Raw genomic sequence first — 23,091 nt, forward strand, 5'->3', positions numbered from 1 at the left:
CACCTCTTTCCTATTCAAATCTCAAAAAGAAAAAAATTGTCTGTAAAACGCTAGCTTTTTAACAAAGCTACCGGTCCTACGTAGGACCGGTGATCGCCCTCTTATTGGCTCTGGTCTGTATCTTTGTCACGCCCCAGAATTTACATCCAGACCAGCCGAGGTAGCGTCTATCTCCGATACTAGTTTAGCTGCGCGCTGCTCTGTGTAAGCTACTTATAAGGAATTACAAAGAAGAACGTTTTGAATTATAACAAGGATATTGAAAATGGACCACGGTCGTAAATGCTGTGTTCCAGGCTGTAGCCTACAGGGAAGGCTAACACTCACAGTCTTCCCAAGGAGCCAAACATTCAACAGGCATGGCTGCTGTTGTCTTATGAGAAGATCCCAGAGAAGTTCGACACTCAATCATTAATTTGCTCTGAACATTTCACCAAAGACAGTTTTGACAACCTTGGACAATTGCAAGCAGGATTTGCTAGGAAGCTGAACCTGGAAAGAGGTGCTGTTCCGACCGTATGCTCATTGCAACTGCAAGCTATAAGGACAGTATGATGTTGTGCTAACAGTTATTAGCAATGCTAACGTTTCCTGTATAATATAGCATTCCAGGTAGAATGCCAAATAAGTTTCTACACACATCAAATGACTCTAGCTAGACTAGCTGTAGTCGGCATTAGAAGGGAAGCTTCCGAAAAATAGCCAGAAAACGAACAGCAGTCTGGCTTATTGCTAACGCCTGTCTAGATAATCTATTTGAAAGAACTGGAGAAAGGCAGGTGCTTGATACAGGATACAGTAGCATTGCTAGTAACTGTTACTAGTAACACCTAGACTGTAGGCATGTAAACAAGTTTAGCTTGCTAACGCAAGAGCATAGGTAGAATGTGTGATAATTTAGCCGTTGATTCATGTTCCTGACTGTGTTTCATTCAAATAAATAACCTGTGTAATGTAAATCTACAATTCAAGATGCATGTTTGTCCAGATCTTTGTCATGTTATTGTTCAGCAAGTTATTTAGAGCTAGCCTAGCTAGCTAACTGAAGCCGAATAGAATCAGGATATGGTTTGGTTGCTAAGCTGTAGCCTTACGTTCTACCCACCCAAGTCAATCCAGTTTGCTTCAACAACAGAAGTGGAAACAAGTAATGTTATCATTTCAAATGATATATAGTCAATCTTTTGAAAACAGTGTTGTGTAGACACAATAGATTTATTTGCGCGTTTTTATTTCAAGTCTCCAACTTCGGTGTTTCAGCGAGTGCTGCTGTTGGCCGTGTTGCGTTTTTGCTCCCCAGCTTCACTCGTTGAAAACCAACCAATCAGCGCTTAGCTCATTTAAATATTAATGAGCATACCATAAAAGGAGAAAAGCTAGTGTTTTTTCCCGAGAACATTTCAGAGGATCTGTCAGTGGGCATAGAACAGCACCCGGGCCATTTTCAACCCAACCAATGTTACATACCCTATTTGGAGACCTTAAGGAACAGTGTGAAATACCCCCAAAAAACAGTCAATTGCCCCTTTAATTATCATCGGCATGAATGTGGTCCGCTTAGACAAAATACACTCCACATCAAAAATTCCGTCAGACCAACGCAAATGTGCTTCAAGGTCAAACGAAAATAGCAAATCAAATTAAAGTTCAACTACAATTCTAAATATCGCAAGAATGCGATTTATATGATGGCTTATATACAATACAACAACCAGACATTTAATTGACACGTGTAATACAAAAAAATAGTATAAGAGTATACCGCGGTTGAAACGGTATAGCCAAATCTCTCTCGGTAGACACATTTCTACCGTTGCACGGTATATATCGTCACACCACCCAGCCCTAGTGTAAATTAGCCGTTAGCCGTTAAAAGACAGGAGAAATTGCCTGCACGTTACTGCCAACATGGGTGAATCAAGGAAAATAAAAAGAATATTCAGCGAACAGGAGAAAAAAATATTGGTTCACAAAGTTACAGCTAACATTAACATGTTACAAGGAAGAAATACACCTCTCCTCCCATCTCTTTGTGGCACACACACCCACTTTCCCTTATACCCTCCCAGCAGCGGTAATCTGCGTTTTTACTCAAGTGCGCTGCCTTTGTAAAGACGGTTTCATGTCTTTACCCACTATGTTAAGCCTAAAATGGGCGCAATCCTGTTAGTAAATGAGGCCCTGAGTGTGATTTAAATTTGCATGCAGAGGATAATGAAGAGAACCTCAGCCTAAGCCAGATCAAGTGTAGGAGGGGGGAAGGGAGCTCAAATGAAATTAACTCTCACTCTCCATTAAAATGTATAACAAAGTTTGGATAATTAACTATGTTCAATTAAAGACCCCATCTTAATTATTGCTTACAACATCTGACAGTACTTTCAGCTACTGGTTGCACTATCAGCAATATTGCACTATTGTACTTGATTTAGGTTAGTATAGGTTTATACGGTTAGTATAGGTTATTATGTGTATTAGAGGTTTATTATACTGTATTGAATATTGTATATTAAATGTATTTTAGGAGGTTAATTATATTTTAGCTTATCATAGATGTAATCTATGTTCTGTGTACTTATATGTTATGTTATGCCAGGTTGCTTTGCGTTGTCTTTTCCTAAGAATGTCAGTGCCCAGTCTGACCCTAAATTGTTCTGTGCATCTCACAATAAAAGACTAGAACTTGAACAGTACAGTACTTGTTTTCACCAACACCCTTTCCCTTGTTGTTTTACTCTGATAAGAAGACCTGACAAGTAAGTCTGTATGCTGTGACAGAAGCAGACAAGATGAGAAGGTGTTTGGTAATCAATACAGCTTACAGAAAAATGTGACAAACTGAAAAGAGAGCTAAAGGAGGGAACACTTGCTTTGATTTGAGATTGTTTTGATTTGTGGGTTGTTGTTGACTTTTTTGTTCCACTGAAGGCATTTAACTTCTACCATATGTTTCCATTTACTTGACCACTGAAGCCCTTGACATTTATAACACATCTGTAGAGGTTTAGTCTATATTTACTGCCACAAATGTATTACCTTTCAGATTTTTTTGTATTTGTTTTACTTTTTAACATGGCAAAAAAAACAAACGTTTAATTGTAGAGCTATACGCAGCACATTGATTTGCTCAGCCCTTTCTTGCCCCGCTCGCTTTCTCTCTCACTCACTACAACGGACCCTTCTGTGAATAGCCCCCTCTCTCCATGCACACTCGAGTCTTAATCAATGGGCGGGATAAACAGCTTTTTCCGAGAATCGGCAGGAGAATCAATCCGGAGGTTAAGAACGGTTAGTATCATAATTCTCTGCACAAATATGTCAAAAACTGATACATTCAAGTTCAATATAATAACATTCTTAGTTAAATACATTTGGCAAATAATAATATGAGTCCAACGTCACGTTTACATTACGTGAAGCTCCAAAAACTATTTTGCGCTCAAATTAATGCAAAAGATATTCTCGCCAGCGATGCACGTTTGCATTACTTGTTGAAGTATGGAGGTACATTTATGTCTTTATGTTGATAGCAAATCCTAGGAGGAAACCTATTATTGGTGGCCAAGCCGCGAAGCGGCGAAGCCTCATAAGTGATTCTACCTTTTTAGGATTCCTCCGTAAGGAGGAAACCTATTGTTATTGTTAGTTTTATTCTTTTTTTTATTCTAGTGCCATGGGAGTCAATGGCAGCCCCTAGACCCCTTCGACAACTTTTTGTAAAATTTGGCACACTCATTAAGGACAGTTACTTCTATACTTACACCAAGTTTCATGTCTCCCATTAGACCACTCTAGCGCCACCAACGGGTCAAAGTTGGACTTGTGTTTACACACGCAACTTTTGAACCGTATGACCGATTTTCACAAATGAGGTACCATTGGATTCCCTGGATCAAGCCGAGTTCAACGCACCCTATGACGTCAATTTCCGGTTATATAGATTTTCCGCTATTTCCGGTTTTATCAAAAACCTTTGAAAGCCTACTCCTCCTACAATTTTTGTCAAAACTTCTTCAAAATGACCAGAGATGATCTTCAGACCAAGCCTCACAAAACTTATGGATTAGAATTGTGATCCTCACAACCGTTTGTCCGGTACAGCCAATCAAATTCAGCAGAAAAGCAGCCAAACAGGAAGTGAAGTCATATCTCAGCAAATCTTCAAGATATCAACACCAAACTTGGTATGATGACTCGGAACCCTCTTCTGAGGATATCTAGACAATTTGGTGTCATGTGATCACTGGGCGTGGCCGCAGGAAGTAAAAATGTGTTTTGGCCAATAACTATTGATTTGTTTGCCTTTATTGAGTGATTCCTTTGTCTCATGATATCTTGGGACATCCCGTGTGTGACTCATAATAATTTGTGATAATAGCCGAATTTATGCGGCCGCCATTTTGAATTAAATGAAAAACGTTTTTTCTGTACTCCTCCTACACATGTTGTCAAATCTTCACCAAATTTAGCAGAGATTATCTTCAGACCAAGCCTCACAAAAGCTAACACATGGTTTTCTGATTTTCGAAACCGTTTTTCCGATACAGGCAATCAAAATGTGCCGTTAAGCCAGCAAACAGGAAGTTGGGTTGTATCTCAGCAAATCTTTGATGGATTCACACCAAACTTGCTGCGTGTACTTGTTACCCTCTTCTGAGGATGTCTAAAATGTTTTCTGGGTCATTTGACTGCTTGGCCACCTCATTGCTGCTTGCAGCTATATTTGGAATTGGTCAGATTTGGTATCCCCTTGGTAAGTCAGCAGCATTGATTTTTCTATACAGTTACAATTTGTCAAGAATAAAAAAAATTCAATGGTTCACAATGTTTGGAGGAATCCGCCATTACTGCTTGCAGTTATATTCTTCTTATTATTATTACACTTCTTCTGTCATTGGAGTCTATGGCAGCCCCTAGAACCGTATGGTAAAAAGTTGTGAAATTTGGCACACTTATTAAGCACAGTCCCCTCTTTATATTCACCAAGTTTCATGTCTCTCATTGGAGCACTGTAGCGCCACCAACTGGTCAAAGTTGGACTTGTGTTTACACACGTAACTTTTGAACCGTATGACCGATTTTCAAAAATGAGGTACCATTGGATTCCCTGGATCAAGACGAGTTCAAAACACCCCATGACGTCAATTTCCGGTTATATAGATTTTCCACCATTTTGAATTTTAAGGAAACACGTTTTTTAGCTTCAACTACTTCTATTTTTTTTCAAATCTTCCCCAGAATTGGCACACATTATCATCAGACCAACCCTCACAGAAATTATCAAAGGATATTCGATTTTCAAAACCGTTTGTCCGGTATAGCCAATCAAAATTGGCAACAAAGCAACCAAACAGGAAGTTGGGTCATATCTCAGCTTATCTTTGAGAAATCAACACCAAACTTAATATGATGACTTGGAACCCTCTTCTGAGGCTGTCCAATTAATTTGGTGTCATGTGATCACTGGGCGTGGCCGCAGGAAGCAAAAATGTGTTTTGGCCAATAACTGTTGATTTGTTTGCTTTTATGAAGGGATTCCTTTGTCTCATGATATGTTGGGACATCCCGTATGTGATAAATGATAACTTGTGATAATAGCCGAATTGATCCGGCCGCCATTTTGAATTCATTGAAAAACGTTTTTTCTTTACTCCTCCTACACATGTTGTCCAATCTTCACCAAATTTGGCAGAGAGTATCTTCAGACCAAGCCTCACAAAGGGTTTCACATGATTTTTTGATTTTCAGAACCGTTTGCCCGGTACAGGCAGTCAAAATGTGCCATTAAGCCAGCCAACAGGAAGTTGGGTCGTATCTCAGCAAATCTTTGATGGATTCACACCAAACTTGCTGCATGCACTCGGAACCCTGTTCTGAGGATTTCGAAAGTGTTTTAGGGGTAATTTGACTGCTTGGCCACCACATTGCTGCTTGCAGCTATATTTATTGTTAGTATTCTTATTATTTTTCCTTTTCTCTGTGAAATGGCTAAATAGCTCAAACAGTCCTCGACCAGATTTTTTCAAATTTGGCCCAATGATACAACAGGTCACTCACTACTTCCAGACCTCTAATGGCCCATGTACGCCCATAGGTGGCACTATAAGCCACGCCCAAAGTCCCCCAGCGCCCCAATACTCCAAAAATGCCTGAAAATTGGTAGATGTGCCTTATTTCTCATGGGGAACAAAAAAGCCTCAAGGACCCTTAACGTCCGCCATGATAGATTTTGCTGTATTGTCCAAATTTGGTACAACCTTCAAAAACCTTATCCTCATGAACCATATATCCAATCAACTTGAAATGTGTTACAGGTGTGTAGAATAAATGTCTTTATATAGGGTGACATGGAATAAGAAATGCAATACAAAATGGCTGTATTTATGTAAATGTCCACGTTGCCTCAATATCTTTGTGTCAATAAAACAAATATAATTTTGACTGATGGTTTTTCAAACCTAATAGGGTTCAAGATGACATCACTCTGAAGTACCATAAACAATTTCACCTTGGTATGTCAATATATGATTGAATTCAATTGAATTGCTCCACAGCGCATGCTCCAAATTCTCAGACTAGTCCTGCCCCTCGACACTAGCCCGCTTTGAGTTGTGTCGCACAGCATTTTCACCTTGTCCCGCACGTCACATATTGAAAATGCTGTGCGATACAGCGCAAAGCAATGTTGCCAACTCCTCAGTAAGAAAAGTAGCTATTGGTTGTCCTAAAAGTCGCTAAATGACGTCATCGCCTAACTTGCATATTTGTAATGCCTGTATCCAGGCTATCTGCAGAGCCGGAGGAGAGCTGCTGATGACGAAATATGCTATTGAGTGCCACTAAATCGCAACAAAATAGGCTATTTGAATGGTTTCAGAGGCAAGAAACAAGCTAGCACTCTGGGAAATTGGATTATTCAGATATGGATATATTTAAAATAGTTGCCAAGTGCTTTTTAACGTCTTAACGTTTGGCGTATAACTCACCCTTAGAATACAGTATGCCCTAGTGATGGGAAGTTCGGTTCATTTTTACTTATTTGGTTCTTTGAATCTCGTTCAGTAAAATGAACAAATCTTTTTTCGAGTCATTCGTTCATTTCAACGGAGGGGGGGGGCTATACGTCCACTGCAAACACTCATGTAGGTTAGTGCATGAAATGTGCACCAGCAGACGCTATTTCAAAAGAAATTCCTGCATTAAATTATGCGTCTGCTAAATGAATAAATGTAATTAAAATAATGTATCATGAGTTTGTATGATTTGGTCATGTATTATCACACTAGCATTTAATTATCACGTCAAACAATTACACTGCACTAAACTGTAAGTGTACATTTTAAGTGAAAATAACAAAACCAGTCAGTATGATGACTTGAGCGAATATCATTCACGTCTTACTAAAACAGCAGCCAAGCGAAAGGGAATAAGGAAACTGTTTCCTTATTCCCTTTCGCATGTGGTCACATGAAAAAGGATCCAAAGAACCATAGAAAGACCGAGTCGGGAAATGAACGAATCGTTCGTTTCCTCTAGCTCCAGAGCCTATGCAGGTCACGTGAAAAATGATCCAAAAACTCGTAGAAAGTCCGAGTCGGGAAATTAACGAATCACTCGTTGAGAGGATTCGTTACTACCGAGTCCTTATATGGATTCGTTCAAAACTCTCCCATGTTACTCCGCTCCTCATCTCCCTCCACTGGATACCCATCATGGCCCGCATCAGATTCAAGACCCTGGTACTGACCTTCCGAGCAGTGAACGGGACTGCACCCGACTACATAAAGTCTCTCCTGCAGCCTTACACCCCCACCCGCCACCTACGGTCTTCTTCAGACAACCGCTTGGTGGTCCCACCGCTCAAGACCGCCCGGTCCCAACACAAGCTCTTCTCCTGCCTGGCCCCCCAGTGGTGGAATCAATTCCCCACCTCCATCAGAGACACAGACTGTCTCTCCACCTTCAAGAGAAGGCTCAAGACGCACTTGTTCCGGGAGTACAACCATACTTAGGAATGGTTTGCTGAACCCAATGCTAGTTTCCTCAAGGATCACAATGACTCTTGCTTAGAGACTTGTTGCTCTTGTTGGTTCATGGCAACTGATTTAGACTGTTGTATTTGCTGCAAATTTTCTATTTTAGTTAATATTATTACTATTATTTTTACTGCTGCTGCTTTTTCTACAGGTACACTTGCACTTAGAGATTCATGTTGTTTAAATTGTAACTTGCTTAACTACATGCTCTTATGGTTCTTCCCTTTGGCACTTATTTTTTGGTTGTTCACAATGTGTGCTTCTTGTTTTGGATACCCGCAATGCTTTGTAGCTATCTTGTTGTTATTATCAGTGACCTATGCACTTTGTAAAGCTCTCTCTTGGAAGTCGCTTTGGATAAAAGCGTCTGCTAAATGAATAAATGTAAATGTAATGTAAATGTCATCGCCGCCTTTGATCAGCTTCATCGGAAAAACCGTTTTGAAATAAAAAACTATGTGAAAACGTTTGTGAGGCTTGATCTGAAGATAATTGGTGCCAAATATTGCTTATTGCAGTGCCACCTAGAGGTGAAATGGCCTAAACTATTTGTACCTCTTAGAACAGGGTCCCTAGCCTGGGTACCAGCCGAACTTTGCCCCGCCCACAAAATAATTATGTCCGAACAAGAGTTGTTCGGACCAATCAAATTGTCAGGGCGGGCTTTATACGATGATGGACAGATGATCAACAGTAACGTAATCAACCACGTCAACAAAGAGCGCTTGGGTTGAATTTGTTTTCAACAAACATGGCTGCCGCTGGAGAGCTGAGGTGTAGATTTTGCTATTGAGTCTGTTTTTGAAGACATTGACATCTGTTCCTAATTTAGAAAGAGGAACAGAGAAACGCGATCAAGGCATTTGTCGATAAAAAATATGTTTTTGCCGTCTTTCTTATGGGTTCGTCACATATTACGTTGCTCTAATTGGTTGTAGGTCTATCCAATTAAGCGAAGAGGCATTTTTGTCCGGGTTCGGTTGAAACACGCCCCGTACTCACAGCCCAATGGAGCGGTATCAGACTCATATTCTGACTAGAATTATGAGTATGACAACGTCAGGCTACAGGGTCCCTAGTCCCTATATCAAATTTGGTGTCAATGCAGTAAAAATGTGCAGAGATATGACCTCACTTCTTTTATGGTGGCTTGGTTGACGACTTTGATTGGCTGTTCCAGTCAAAAGGTTTAGAAAAAAAAACATGTGATGTCTTTTGTGAGGCTTGGTCTGAAGATGATCTGTGCCAAATTTGGTTAAGATTGGACAAACTCTATAGGAAGGTTAGCGAAAAAATGTTATAGTCATTCAATCAAAATGACGGCCACATCAATTCGGCCACATCAATTTGATTTGCTGTAACTAACAAACGATTTCTAAAGTCAAAAATCCATATGATATCTTTTCTGAGGCTTGGTCTGAAGATCATTTGTGGCAATTTTGAAGAACATTTGACAAAAATTGTAGGAGTTCCGAAAAAACGCTTTTCGTTAACATTCAAAATGGAGAATCTATATCTAGGCATGACGTCATAAAGTGTGTTGGACTCGTCTTGATCCAGGGAATACTTAATTACCTCATTTTCGAAAATGAGGTCAGTGGTTCAAAAGAAACGTGTAAACACACCTTTAAATTTGACACATTGGTGGCGCTAGAGGGTTTAAAATGGAGACATGAAACTTGGTGAAATTGATGGGACTGGCCCCAAAGAGTGTGCCAAATTTTACAACTTCTGACAATACGGTTCTAGGAGCAGCCATAGACTTCCGTGGCAGAAGATGTATAATAATTCCTGTGTATGGTCCCCTGTATGGTCATTGACAGTCACTGATCTGCAATTTTGCACTATTGTACTGTACTCCACTTAGGTGAGAATAGGTTATAGGGTTGAAATAGGTTTTATGTGCATTTAGGGTTAGTATAGTGTATTATTTATTGTTATCTGTAATTTAGAAAGTTTTAGTATTACAGTGCGTGTCCACTGCAGTGATGCGACGCAAACGACAACATGTTTTCCATTCATTTTCTATGGAGCCAGGCGAATTGCTTGCGTGGTGCATTGTGGGTAGCGACGCAATGCAACAGAGTTGAGATTTTCTCAACGTTATGCAAATGAGGAGCGATTTTCGCTAGCGATGGCCAATCGGAGTGTTTTCTTGTTTCTCGTAAGGTAGCAACCATGGTAAACATTTCTAGCTTTCTAGGTTTCAAGGTTGAGGAGAAACTAATCATTTGTGTGGCTGCTTACCCAGTCCTGTACGATACATAGCTGTATTTGTACAGAGATGTTAATAATAAAAAAACGATGCATGGCGCAAGTTTGCCGGAGTTGTTGGTGCTTGCACTTTCTAATTCAGACATTACGTAACTTCGTTCTGTAATAACTAGCTAGTATTATTTTGATCGATGTTGCAACTACGTAAACCCAAGTCTGCACACTTGGCCATGACAACTACAACAGTGATTTTAGAGAACTACATTCTACATTCATCCGTTTGAAACGCCCCCGAGCGTGGTGAACTGTGGGAAGGCGAGCGATGGCAAGCGATTCGCGTCGCTGCAGTGGACACGCACTGTTAGGGTTAGTATAGTCAATTATTTATTGCCATCTGTATATTTGAGGAAGTTTCACTTATTTAAGCTCAGCATAGATGTAAATTATGTTCCGTGTACTAATATGTTATGTTATGCCAGGTGCTTGCGTTGTCTTGTCTTAAGAATTTCAGTGCCCAGTCTGACCTTGTGTCCTTGTTCTGTGTACCTGACAAATAAAAGACTTGAACTAATAATAACTAGAGAGATTACAATTCCTGGGGAAATTGTAGGGTGTGCTTGCTTACGTCGGTTGCAGATTGGTCCGTTTATTACCTGTAATCTTTTAGCATACTCATATTGCATTCATTGATTAATAAAGAACCCCCTTTGAAGCTTATTCTCACAACTTTGTCACCGGCAGTATGTCAGATGGAATCACGATTCAAACAGTACCATCTGCTAACTGAAAATATGTCCCCATAATCAGAAAGGGATTTGTTCGCCATGAAAGTTTGCACAGACAAGGAATTTTCTTTGGCAGGAAGGTGCATACAATAAACATATATCTTACATTTCAATATGTGGTCTAACTATACTAAGGGTACATAAACTAGCAATGCTAAGTGGGAAATAATTAAAATAAAATATACAATAAAATATGAGTTGCCGTAATTTACAATATAAATACAAATATTATAGGAGATACAAAAACATCAATAAGCTTGAGATTTTTTAGGGGGAAAGCGCTCATTCAAAAAAAGTTCACTGGTAGCGATCATTGTCAGTAACAACGCAAAATGCGATATAGCCTTCTGTGGAGAAGCTGCCCCGGTAAATTGTAATACTACAGTACAATACTAGACTGTGCTGCTGTGTTTATCTTGGTAGCGATTGCGTTGGTTGAATTCGATTTAACGTTCGCTTGTACGGTTTAGGCTGAAATTAATTATTTTCATGACAGATTGACAAAGTTTAGGCTGAAGTTCAGGTTAGCAGTCAGAGTTTCACCTATTGAAAAACCTTTGATTTAAGTAAGGGGAGTGCCGAACATGTTCTGTCACCATTTGACTTCCTACAACTGTGTAGATGTTTTTGTTAGCGAGACTACCTATAATAGTGTGTCTCGCGTAGCGTTGCAACACTGGTTTGAAACCACAGGTAATGATAATTTCACCAACAAATTGTTTACTTGTAATCCAATGTCATAATAAATCCTACGATGAAAATGTATTTTATTTTAACGATTGAAAACAGATGCATCATAGGCCACTATACTATGTATTGCCCGGCCAACAGAGGCTAATCTCATGATGCTAATGCTTCAGTGAAATAGTAGACTACTGTTTCCGAAAGTAGATGTACTTCCTCAGCTAATAATATAATTTTATATTGTACATTACACATCACAATTGTGTGGCATGTCACACAAAATTAACAAATAGTTATCACCCAGGCCTCTTTGCTTATGGCGTTTCTGCAGCTGCCTTGCAGTAAAGCAGTTAGCCTAGCTATCTCCCGGAAGTTAACGAGCTGCTAATATTCTGCTAGAGATAGTCACGCGAGTTTGCATGACGTTAGGAGCGTCAGTGACTGTGGCGAGCAAAAAACAGGAACATCTGCCTGTCTCACAGGCACTTTTGCGGCTGCAAAAGTCTATCAAATGCAAAACACTGTCAGTGTCCCATCCTCTATTTGCCAACCATATCCATCCATGTTGACAAAAAGCAGCTACCTTATTGGTGTGGACCGATCACGTGTCAAACCGTGCCACCAAAATCCTATTACGCTCTGAAGAAACTAGTTCTACATAAAACAAACTTTTTTTTGGTAGGTTAGCATGACTCGTTCTTTTTTATGAGCTAAAGATTGTGTAGATGCCAGACTGCGGAGCGGGAATCATTTTCTAAAATACTTTTCGTGGTTCACCTTGTGGCCCATAGGGATATTTTCGAACATTTAGCCTACTCATATTGCATTATTCATTAAAACAGTTATTTTTGTCAGCGCACAACTTTTTTTTTCTATGGTAAGGGTGACTTTGCATGGAATTGCCCGATACCATCTGTCACATCACCTTCCTCAACATGCCATCTTCCTTCGGCATCACCCACACTTCGTTAGACTGGTTCACATCTTACCTCTCTGGCCGCACTCAGTTCATTCAACTCAAGTCTTTTAAATCCACTACCTCTTCTGTCACTTCAGGTGTGCCCCAGGGTTCTGTCCTGGGGCCCCTACTCTTCATCATTTACCTCCTTCCCCTCTGCAACATCTTTCACAAATTTAACATTCACTTTCACTGTTATGTTGATGACACCCAGCTTTACTTTTCTATCAAACTTTTGTCCACTCTCCCGCCCACCTCCCTTACTGATTGCATCTCTGAAATAAGAATTTGGTTCACCTAAAACTTCCTCATATTGAACAGTAATAAAACCGAGGTTCTCCTCATTGGCACCAAATCCACTTTATCCAAAACCGACAGTTTTTCTCTTAATATTGATAACTCCTCCGTTTCACCATCCCCCAAAGTTAGGGGTCTGGGTGTCATCATTGATAGCACACTATCCTTTCAACCCCACATCAATAACATTACCCGGTCCGCATACTTTCATCTCCGAAACAACAATCGTCTCCGCCCCTCCCTTACCCCCCACACTGCCGCCATTCTTGTCCAGTCTCGTCACTTCCAATCTGGATTATTGTGACTCTCTCCTTTTTGGCCTCCCTCACAAATTCCTCCATAAACATCAACTAGTCCAGAATTCAGCTGCCCGCATTATAACCCGCACCTCCTCTTTTCACCACATCACTTCTGTCTTGCAACAACTCCACTCCCCGGTTCAGTTCCGTATACAATTCAAAATCCTTTACATTCAAGACCATCCACAACCTTGCCCCCCCGTATTTGTCTAATCTCCTCCAGGGTCCCACTACCTCCCGCTCCCTCAGATCCTCTTCCTCCATACACCTATGTGTCCCCTCTGCCAGCCTCACTCCCATGGGGAGTAGAGCATTCAGCCGCTCTGCTTCCCGTCTCTTGAATTCACTACCACCCCAACTCAGAAATATTGATTAATTCCCCCAATTCAAATTGGAACTCAAAACCCATCTGTTTAAAACGGCATATTCCATTTAATGTCAATTACTTCTTCTGTTGTTTTTAATGTTGTTGTATTCTTTATTTTGCTGTTTTTAAATGAATCTTGAGTGCAGAGAAAGGCGTCTTTAACAGCGCACAGCTCATCTAAATATTAATGAGCATACCATAAAAGGAGAAAAGCTAGTGTTTTTTCCTGGGAACATTTCAGAGGATCTATTAGGGGGCATGGAACAGCACCCGGGCCATTTTCAACCCAACCAATGTTACATACCCTATTCGGAGACCTTAAGGAACAGTGTGAAATACCCCCCAAAAATCACCCCTTTCATCTAACAGCTTAACATTCACAATTATTGCCAGAATGTGTGGTGGTTCATGTGTTTACTGTATGCTTTGCGTCATGTCAGGCTAATTACATAACAGAACCGTATTAATTAAGATAGATCCGGATATTCAAAAATCATTTTGGATACTACTCAAATAGTGAAATCATTTCAAATCCCCATCCATACCTTTGGAATATCAGACATGTTACTGACCCCTCATGTTAAGGACGTACAAAACTCTTCATGTTACATATGAGTTAGTTTGGGCCCTTAAAGTGGTTTTATGTTATGAGTTCTGATATGTGTCTGTGAAAGTGTGTGTGCTGCTGATGAGCTCATAATGGACCTCCCACTCTCTAAAACCACTATGAGGGAAGACATCCAGGGTAGTAGGAGTATGGTCTAATGTTCTCAGAAATGTATCGCCTTCAGCACACTCAACCTTCAGACTAGTCTGGCAGGTGCTACCCAGAGACAGAGTGGCCCTGCTGTAGATGGCAGTAAAAAGGTTATCATGTTTAATGTGATGGACTTCACTTATTTTATCAAAGATTTCGAGACACTGTTCTCAAGAAACCTGTTCATTCCACAGCTCATGTCTCAGACAGCCTATACTGAGTAACTGCGCTTCTACTAAAAAATCTAAGCTTTTTGTGTGTTTGCTCAGACCGTCTAAGTGCCCACTCCCTTCCAGACAGACTGGACTGAGCACACAAATTTGTGTGTGTGAATAAACAAAATGTATTTCCCATGCCATGAACCAATAGATTATCATTTTTAAAATGGAACTTCAACAAACAGCTGAAGCAAGGTCACGGTCAATTTATTAGAATCTGATTTCTTGTCCGTTCCAGTTACCCTGGTGGGAAATTGATTGCGGGTGCCATTCCGGAGTACAACCACTGGGCGGAAAGGTTAAGTGAGACTTGTGAGGGGCCCTTTTTAAAAGGGAGGATATATATCCATGGCATTTGTATTTGGCATATAAATTAAGGTTTCCAATATTTTCCACCTCTTATGTGGAAGGATCACTAACATTGTCATTTGCGTACATTGCAGAACATAAATTACAATAGCGCATCAATCAATTTGGTGTGCTCTGGAGGTAGACTGTAGCAAAGAAAAATTGAATCGCTTGACCAAGTCTTTACGATACAAGAGGTGGGGGAACGAGAAGTTTTGACTGAAGCTGCATATATTTCCCAGTGTAGAATCTAGGAGTGCGTGCCCTTTACTGGTTTGCTAATGTTCACACTGGCACGAGCTGTGTTGATCTCAAACTGCCCGAAACACGTGATTTTAGTGGAGCTAATCCCATAAAATAATTTGTTTGATGAAAGAGAAAAAACAGTCATACACAACCCTGTCACGTTATGTTATCCTGAAACTCTACACCCAGCAGAGCGTAAACATTCCCACGGGAAGTGTGACACTCTGACTGGACATTCTGAGCCTCTCTGGTAAACAGGACTGAATGCTAACCTCTGACCCATGGCAGACATGAGGCTGGTTGGCAAGTGCCGTCATTGCTTTTTTTAACGGACTCTGGTGTAAAAAGAAAAAAAGAAAAGATACACAGAAACTCATACTTTTACAGCCACTCCTTGTGCCACAATTCACACAACAAACAATAAACAACAGAACGGTCAAGGAGCATGGAGAGGATAGAGCAAAATACTGATTCCAAAGCTCTCACGGAGATTCTCCAGAGACAATATAAAAAAGTGGGTTGAAGGTAATTGGAATATGGACATGTGCATCATGAAAGACATGTGCATCTCTTTATATCCTGTGCTGCTAAGGGCTATGTGACACTGCTAAGACCAGAGAAACACATGCCACCCCTAAACTAGAGTTGACTGGTTTTCATGATGGGTCTCATTACACTGTTAGAAGCGTTCCTGACATGCCACAGCAAATATACATTTATATATAAGTAAAATATAAATGTTTATTATCAACTCTGTGCTGTATTTGGGTAACTTAACAATAGCCACTCATCTTCCTGTTAAACTACATTAGACACAAGGTTCAATTGTTAATTCAAATGTATATTAGCAAGGAACAAAAGGACAGATTTTTAAGCAGGTTTTTGTCAATTCAATTAACACATAACTTGGCAGTGCCAAAACCACCATCTTACTCAAATCTTTTCATGTAAAATCTTTTTCTATAAACATACATGGGGGATTTTATTATGAAGCTAGAAGTATGTAAAAAGGTCACAAAAAGGGAAATGTTCCTTGTTCTGCTCTCTGTTAGTTGATTGAAGGGTAGGATACCATTATGAAACATGAGGATGAGGATCCTATCACGGCTTATGTATGCACCACATTACATTGAATAAAAGACTCCCACTCAGATCATTCAAGAGATGAAGCAGATTAACAGCCTTTTAGCTTAATCACTGGAAGTTCATCAATCAAGTCGACAAATGGCCTTGAATTGTGGCACTAGGCAGAAACTTAAACCACTTTCTGAAGAGGGCCCCCACATGTCTACATAAACTAAGGCCTGTAGTGATCTACGACTCTAATCAAAAAAACAACACCACGTCGTTAGAAAACCTATCAACCACAAACCTCTCTCATGCACAATTATTTTCTGGCTGTCACAGTCCCCATCTGTCTGTACAATGCATCACTGTCAAATGTTGTTTCTGCACAGAGCACTTCCTCTGAATACACTGCCTGCTGTCACAGAAACAGACGTGCAAAGCAGGTCTATGCAATGGAAAACATTTTTTACTCTTTTGACAATAAGTCAAGTACAAAAGGCAGGTCCTTTTAAGGCTTGTAATGTTTTGAAAGAGTTCTCCTCGTTGTATTTATGGTAATAGGAAACCAGCTGTATTGAGCTGAGAAGTGGCATTGCTGTCCAACCCGGGTGTACTTTCTTGTACTTGTGGAACCGTGATTGCTATCTCACCTCTGCACAAACATAACTGTATGTTCTCATGGAAGATTACTCAAAAATTCAAGGATAGCTTGGAAAGCAAACACCCCTTTTCTAAAACCAAGCTGGTTGTCTGGAAAACAAGCATGTCCAAAATAGTTTCGTGTGGTCAAGCACAAATTATAAATGCATTTCTTTGTCCGCTGTAATTGTCACAAACTCTAGCCATGATGACAGGTTGAGTTTTTGTCTGTTTTGAAAGTTAGCTAGAAAAGCAGTTTGGGGAATTTCATGTGTTAGACAGAGGGGTTATGGTTGTAGTGAAAATCAGTAATCTATTGATATACTACCATCTGTACACATTGCTTGACTTTATTATAATCTCTATCATGTCCTCTCACTCCTTGAGGCTAATGGTCCTTGTGCTGTGTGCCTTTGGCCAAGTCTGTAAAGCTGTGCATTGATCACTGATGCACATTTTTTTGGTTTGTGTGTGTGTGTGTGTGTGGGGGGGGGGGACTTCTTGGGGCTGGGTCTGGAGCTGTTAAAATTAAAGAGCCTAGAAAAAACAATGGCAAAGGCATCATTTAGAAATCACACAGGACTGATTATTGGACTAAAAAAGGGAACATGTATCAGGAGGCAAAGAAAAAAAGCCTGCTCTTGGGGTTAGGGGTTGTGAGAGGAGGATGTGTGTGGGATTCAGGATATCCAGGACATATAAAGATCTATACAGATATGTTGATTCCTTCTGCAGAGTTTAGGTGTCGAAGTTTGGATGCAGCTGGGAGAGGCCACTGGCAGACAACTCCACTCTTCCCATCCTTTCTTCAGGTTTATAGACATGAACAATAGCAATGTTTTCCTTTTATATCCAAAGCTGTTGTCTGAAATGTACTGACACCTTTCATTTTATTCAAAGACCAACACAAATAATTATTTCTGCAGTTATGCTACAGAAATGTGAGGCCAAAAGGGACAATACAGAATCATCCATATGAAAGACTTTATTTGTACCCAAAGTCTCTTTGGGACTCGAGTACAGTCCAGCTTATTGTCAATAACAAGAAGACATACAGTTCCCTTAACACAGTGACGTTGAAATTACACAAAGCTATATTATCCCAGATGATCTACACATTTTATACATTACTCTTTTCTTGGAAACACTGCATGCTCCTCATTAGAGTATAGTAATGCCTTTATCCACTTAAAAACAATCACATTGGCTGAGGCGTATAAGGCTGCTCGATGTGTTGGTGGCGAGCTTTAATGCTTTCATGACGGCAGAAGGGCCAGCTGTTTGTTGCATGTACTAAGCGGCCACCTTTATTTCCGCTTTTCATTAAGAGAGGGCACAACAACAAAAAACTGAGCCATTTCTAATGAATTTCCAGATAAATGGAAATCACTATGTCTGTTCATTTTAAGTGAATTCCCCAGCAGAAATTCTGTGTTCACGTCTGTGTGCACGTGGGCTAATTAGAAGTGCTAGATTTCACCCACAGCTGAGAGGGACAAGCATATCTGCAATGTCTCACTCAGTGAACCTCACACAACTCTCTGGTCAGAGTGATGACTTTATATGAAATACAACTGCTGCTGAAAAACAGGGTCATCTTGTTTTGCTTTCATAATTCATGAGGTGTCATCACTTTATGGACTAATTTATGAATCAGTCCTCTGTGAATTTTTAAGTGTCTCCCTGTTGCAGATAATTAGGCCTACAAAACACTGCTTAATAGGTAGATGTTTGATGATGTGCTATCACATTTGATGTTGTGAAGTGCTTTCACATTTGATGTTGTGAAATGCTCAATTAGTGTGAAATGCTCAAATCAATTTGGCTCATTGTTTATTGGTCTCTTGTTGGAGCTTTTGATTGGTGGTTTATTTCCGCGCACCAAATGACGCTTCATGTAAACAAGATAAAGTACAACAGCTTACAATAATAGTTTCACTTTCAATTCAGCTAAAAAATAATTCCCGTCACATTAAAGAAGAGCCTACTTTTACTTTGGAAAGAGTAGCTAGGATAATAGGAAAGATAGAATAAAAGTACCCCAGAAGAGGATACAGAGAGCCGGTAAGAAGTCAAGAGCAGATGCTGGCATGAAAATCATCATAATCAGCAAACCCACTCACTAGCATACCCCACCACCACCACCACCTCACTCCACTCCCCTTCTTTGCACTGCCTCTGTCGTCACAAGTATGCAAACAGCTAAATAGGTATATCCACTGTGGCATGTTGTGGACAAAATGGGCATACCTAACTATGGCACATAAACATGAGGTCTTGCCTACATGAGGTCTATAAGGAAAAATGTGCCTGAAGACACCCGCTCCCTTTGCAAGAACAAGTCAGCTACAGTGTGCGTACCCACAAGCTCTCCAGTATTGCATTCTGAGCATGCTTCCCCTGCTTGACCTGCATCACTTAAGTAACCAAGGTCCCTGTGTGTTGTCAGATCACTTTGTGTCCCTTCGCAATTGTTCTTAAGCAGTCGACACCTACGAATAACATCTTGCATTGTTCCTTATAAATAACGAGCCAATCACATGCAATGGAAACACAATGATACCCGATGTGTGTGGATAGGGTTAGGTACACCTCAGCATCATTACCTAAATCTTCCATGAGAACATCCATATTTCTCTCCCCCAAAAAAATCTTCTTCTCAACAGAGGAAAGAAATTCAACTCTTGTGAGAGGGCATCAGAGGACTGTTGTTCTGAGGCAAGATCTAGAGGGTAACAGACTAGAATATTGCCAACAAGTGACCACAAGAGTCCATCTATATGAGCCCTGTATCCTAAATAAAACTTTAAATTGGGCTGGTTCAGATTGTTATCCCTGTATCAGGGGACTGCCAACCATATCTTCAGTGATTCAGATTAAATGCCAAAACAGCTGATGCATAGGCCTACATACTTTTCTAAATTTAAAGTACTTCCTCAACTGACCAAATGGTAATTATATTGCCCTTAACTTTGCATGAAAAAATGAAAGGCATTCTTTCCTAAAAACTTAACTGAAGTTACACAGAAGACCAAGGTCAATTAAATAAAAACAATGGGGAAAGACACTGTTTCCAATTACATGTAATAGGCGGTCTATACCAGCAGTCCTAAAAATAAATACATTTATTTGCTATTTTTGGTTGTATTTTTGGCTTTGATTTCACTGATTGAATTTGTGTGTGTTTGTTCTGCCTATAGAATGTGTGGGTGCTTGTTCTGCTTATGGCTCACGGTTAAGGTCAAAGAGATGCGCCCTCGTCTGTTTGGCTCTTGTGTGGTTTCTATCGCGCGTTTATTGAGAAGAAAAAGCTTTTATTATTTTAGAGTTGATACAACAGGCCTCGTGTGTGCTGGGTATCACTAGACTATGCTCTCGTTACATTAAGTATTGCTTTTGTTAAAACAAACTGAGAGCCAATGACTATAATTAAAGGTTGTCTTAAAAATATTTAACATAACGTGAGGCGTTTCATTTCGCACTTAAAGAATGGGAAAAGCCCACGTGTCGTTACTTAAGCACATTTCAGAAGCAATCTAGCAGTTGATTAAAAGAGAACTAGCCAAACCCAACTCCGGAGTTTCAGAACACGTAACTCATTCATCCCAAACAAGCAGCGGGTACCGCTATGAAAGGAGCCAGTTCTGCTGGCATGTCTGTTAGTCAGCGGCGATAACACCGTCTAACGTTTCTGTACGAAACGTTATCTGCGCTGCGCTACCAGGGAAAAGTGATAATTACCGACATATCAAACAACGGATATGTAGGCCAACATAAAACAACCACACGGAGGGAGGTAGCGTTCCAACCACTCCTGGCTTTCACTCATTTTGACAAACATAAATAGCTCAACAATTATGCAAGTAAAAAAAGGATGGGTTAAACCTAAAATAAAACATAGCCTACCATGAGTTTTCTCCTGTAGTCCACCCCTCTCAAATCGACCTTAATCAAGTTTTGAAATGTTCGGCACAAATACTTCCATACCAGTCTGTTTACAGTCACTATAAAAAATCTGTCATGTACGAGTAACTATGGTTAATTTCCCTGTTAACGGTCCACGAGCATAAGAACAGTTTCCTGATACATGTGCGTCTTCCTTCAGTGACAGCTCGTGCACTGTCCTCTATCTCGCGCTCTGTGTGTGAATGTTCTGAACCAGTGAGAGGCTCTTTCTGTAGCTCGGTGATTTTCCAAGTTGAAGCCGAGACCGGCTCGATTGAAAAGGGAGGGGGGTTGGGGTTGTGGGCAACTAAAATGGACAGCTGCCCACAGCTTGTATGGGAAATGTAAAACTATACATTGGTTTAATGTGAAAAAATATATATAATACCAAAACGTAATCTTAAACGCAAGTCAGTTAGGCTAATCATATTGTAAATACTGGCAATGTTATCGTTTTTTAGAACTAGCCTATTTGTGTTGACTTCTGTTTCACATTTAGTCTCTCAAGGTAGCCAAATGGTGATCCGTTTTGGTGATCAAAACAAAGATAGAAGGATATTTGATTAGATACATAATTCAAACCATCTTCAAATTTTACTTACTGTGACAACTGACAAGTAATGTAAGGTTTTGTTACAGAAGTAGCCAAATCATCGATGACCTGTCAGGGCCAGTTGTCACACCTGTCATTTTCTGTGTAGGGGGCTGACACTCTTTAGAAGGTCCAGAGTGGTAGGCAAGCTCGCCCTTTATCTGGGGGGCAACAGCAGATCTTGTTTGATGATTTATCTCCACACAGACATGGGGGAGTTAAAACAATTTAAACACATTTATTCTAGTCATTGAGGCTTTCAGGCACATGCATTTAGGCAATGACCACATTGTAATTTCATCCAGATATTCAGTTATATGAGGAAACACTGATTAATTTATTGTATCATCTCATATGAAAAAAGACTAAATGTGAATACATTTGAATGATTTAGCAAATCCATTAACAGTAATCAAAGATTTTTGCTTTTTTGGTAGTCCCCACTAATCAATGAGTAACAAGATATTATGTTACAGCTTGGTCAGTGACCCTGCTGATAGTGCTCCATTCTTGTGGCCACAGTGACTCAGTCTGCTGTCTGCCTGATGTCTGCATCCAGTCAGCCCTGTGTGCTGTCAGTGGGTGACAACCTTTCTCACCACACAGTAGCTATGGAAATATAAGATCCAGTTGTACCACTGTCTGGTAAGAGACTTCACACACAACATTTTTTGATGTTGCACTTATATGAGACTGATTTTGTCGCACTGTAATGTGCCGTATTGTAGTTGAGCTGTAGAAACACGGTACATTAAACTGTAACTTCATGTGCTAATGGGGGCCCTCTGGGGGCCACGGGAGCCCGAAGCAGCCGCTTAGTTCGCTTATGCCTTGGGCTGGCCCTGGTTTCAGTCTTAGTTTTTTTTGTACTATGAGGTATTTGTCAAAAAGCTCAGAAAAAGTATTAAAACCCAACAGAACACCCAATTTTAACACATTTATCCCATGGTCTGGGAGAATACTAAATTTTAATTGGCTGCAGGTTGTCCATTATTTTATGATAATGTACACCTACTAAGTAGTTCCAGTAAAACTTTCACCATTCTAAATTAAGACCATTCCCGTCTTTTCACCATTCTAAATTAATCCGCTGGCTACATAGTGTTACCCTGGTCCTAACCCGACCCTCATACATTTCATTTGTACAGAGGGTCTGGGATCGCCCCATTGACAAGCGTTAACTTCCTTGAAGGCGGGTCCTCTGTTGAAGTTTAAAACTATTGGATCTGCCCAGAGCCACTTCCATAATCTTCCATAACCAATCGCAAGCGTTCGTTTTAGCCAACTCCTTCACCAATACTGTAACGGAGCTAGCTGCCGTAGCTGGAAAATCAAACTTTTCCTGAACCCCGTGGGGAGGAGGTCTATAACATCATGGCCACCTACGAAACTCAGCAAGGAATGTTCTTGCTCCGGCTTTAACTTATGGATATTTTGAGTTTAAGTTGTATTAGCACTCAGTAGCTTCGTTTTCTTAGCGAGAAAAACTGTGGACGCAGATATCATGCATCGTGAGATAAAAATGGCTAGCAAAGATAAAAAAGCTAATTTTGGCCTCAAAATATGTTCTGGACCAATCATCGTTCTACTGGTAGGTAATGGACGATAATAGACCGATGGTTCATCCAATCACCTGCC

The 23,091-nt window shown here is 40.3% G+C and overlaps 1 protein-coding gene across 2 annotated transcripts in view; it reads right to left on the minus strand.

The window, feature by feature from the left end:
• The window catches only part of LOC146260425 (carbohydrate sulfotransferase 15-like), a 77,093-nt gene extending 56,048 nt beyond the window's left edge, over positions 1-21,045 (minus strand). For both annotated transcript variants that reach the window (XM_084669885.1, XM_084669882.1), the window contains exon 1: positions 20,823-21,045. The gene's annotated coding sequence lies outside the window, so the exon portion shown is untranslated. The remainder of the gene's footprint in view (positions 1-20,822) is intronic.
• Positions 21,046-23,091: the final 2,046 nt, after the last annotated feature.

Source organism: Hypomesus nipponensis, chromosome 13 (assembly GCF_054491055.1).
Source record: "Hypomesus nipponensis isolate SF chromosome 13, ASM5449105v1, whole genome shotgun sequence".
NCBI classification, from domain to species: Eukaryota; Metazoa; Chordata; class Actinopteri; order Osmeriformes; family Osmeridae; genus Hypomesus; species Hypomesus nipponensis.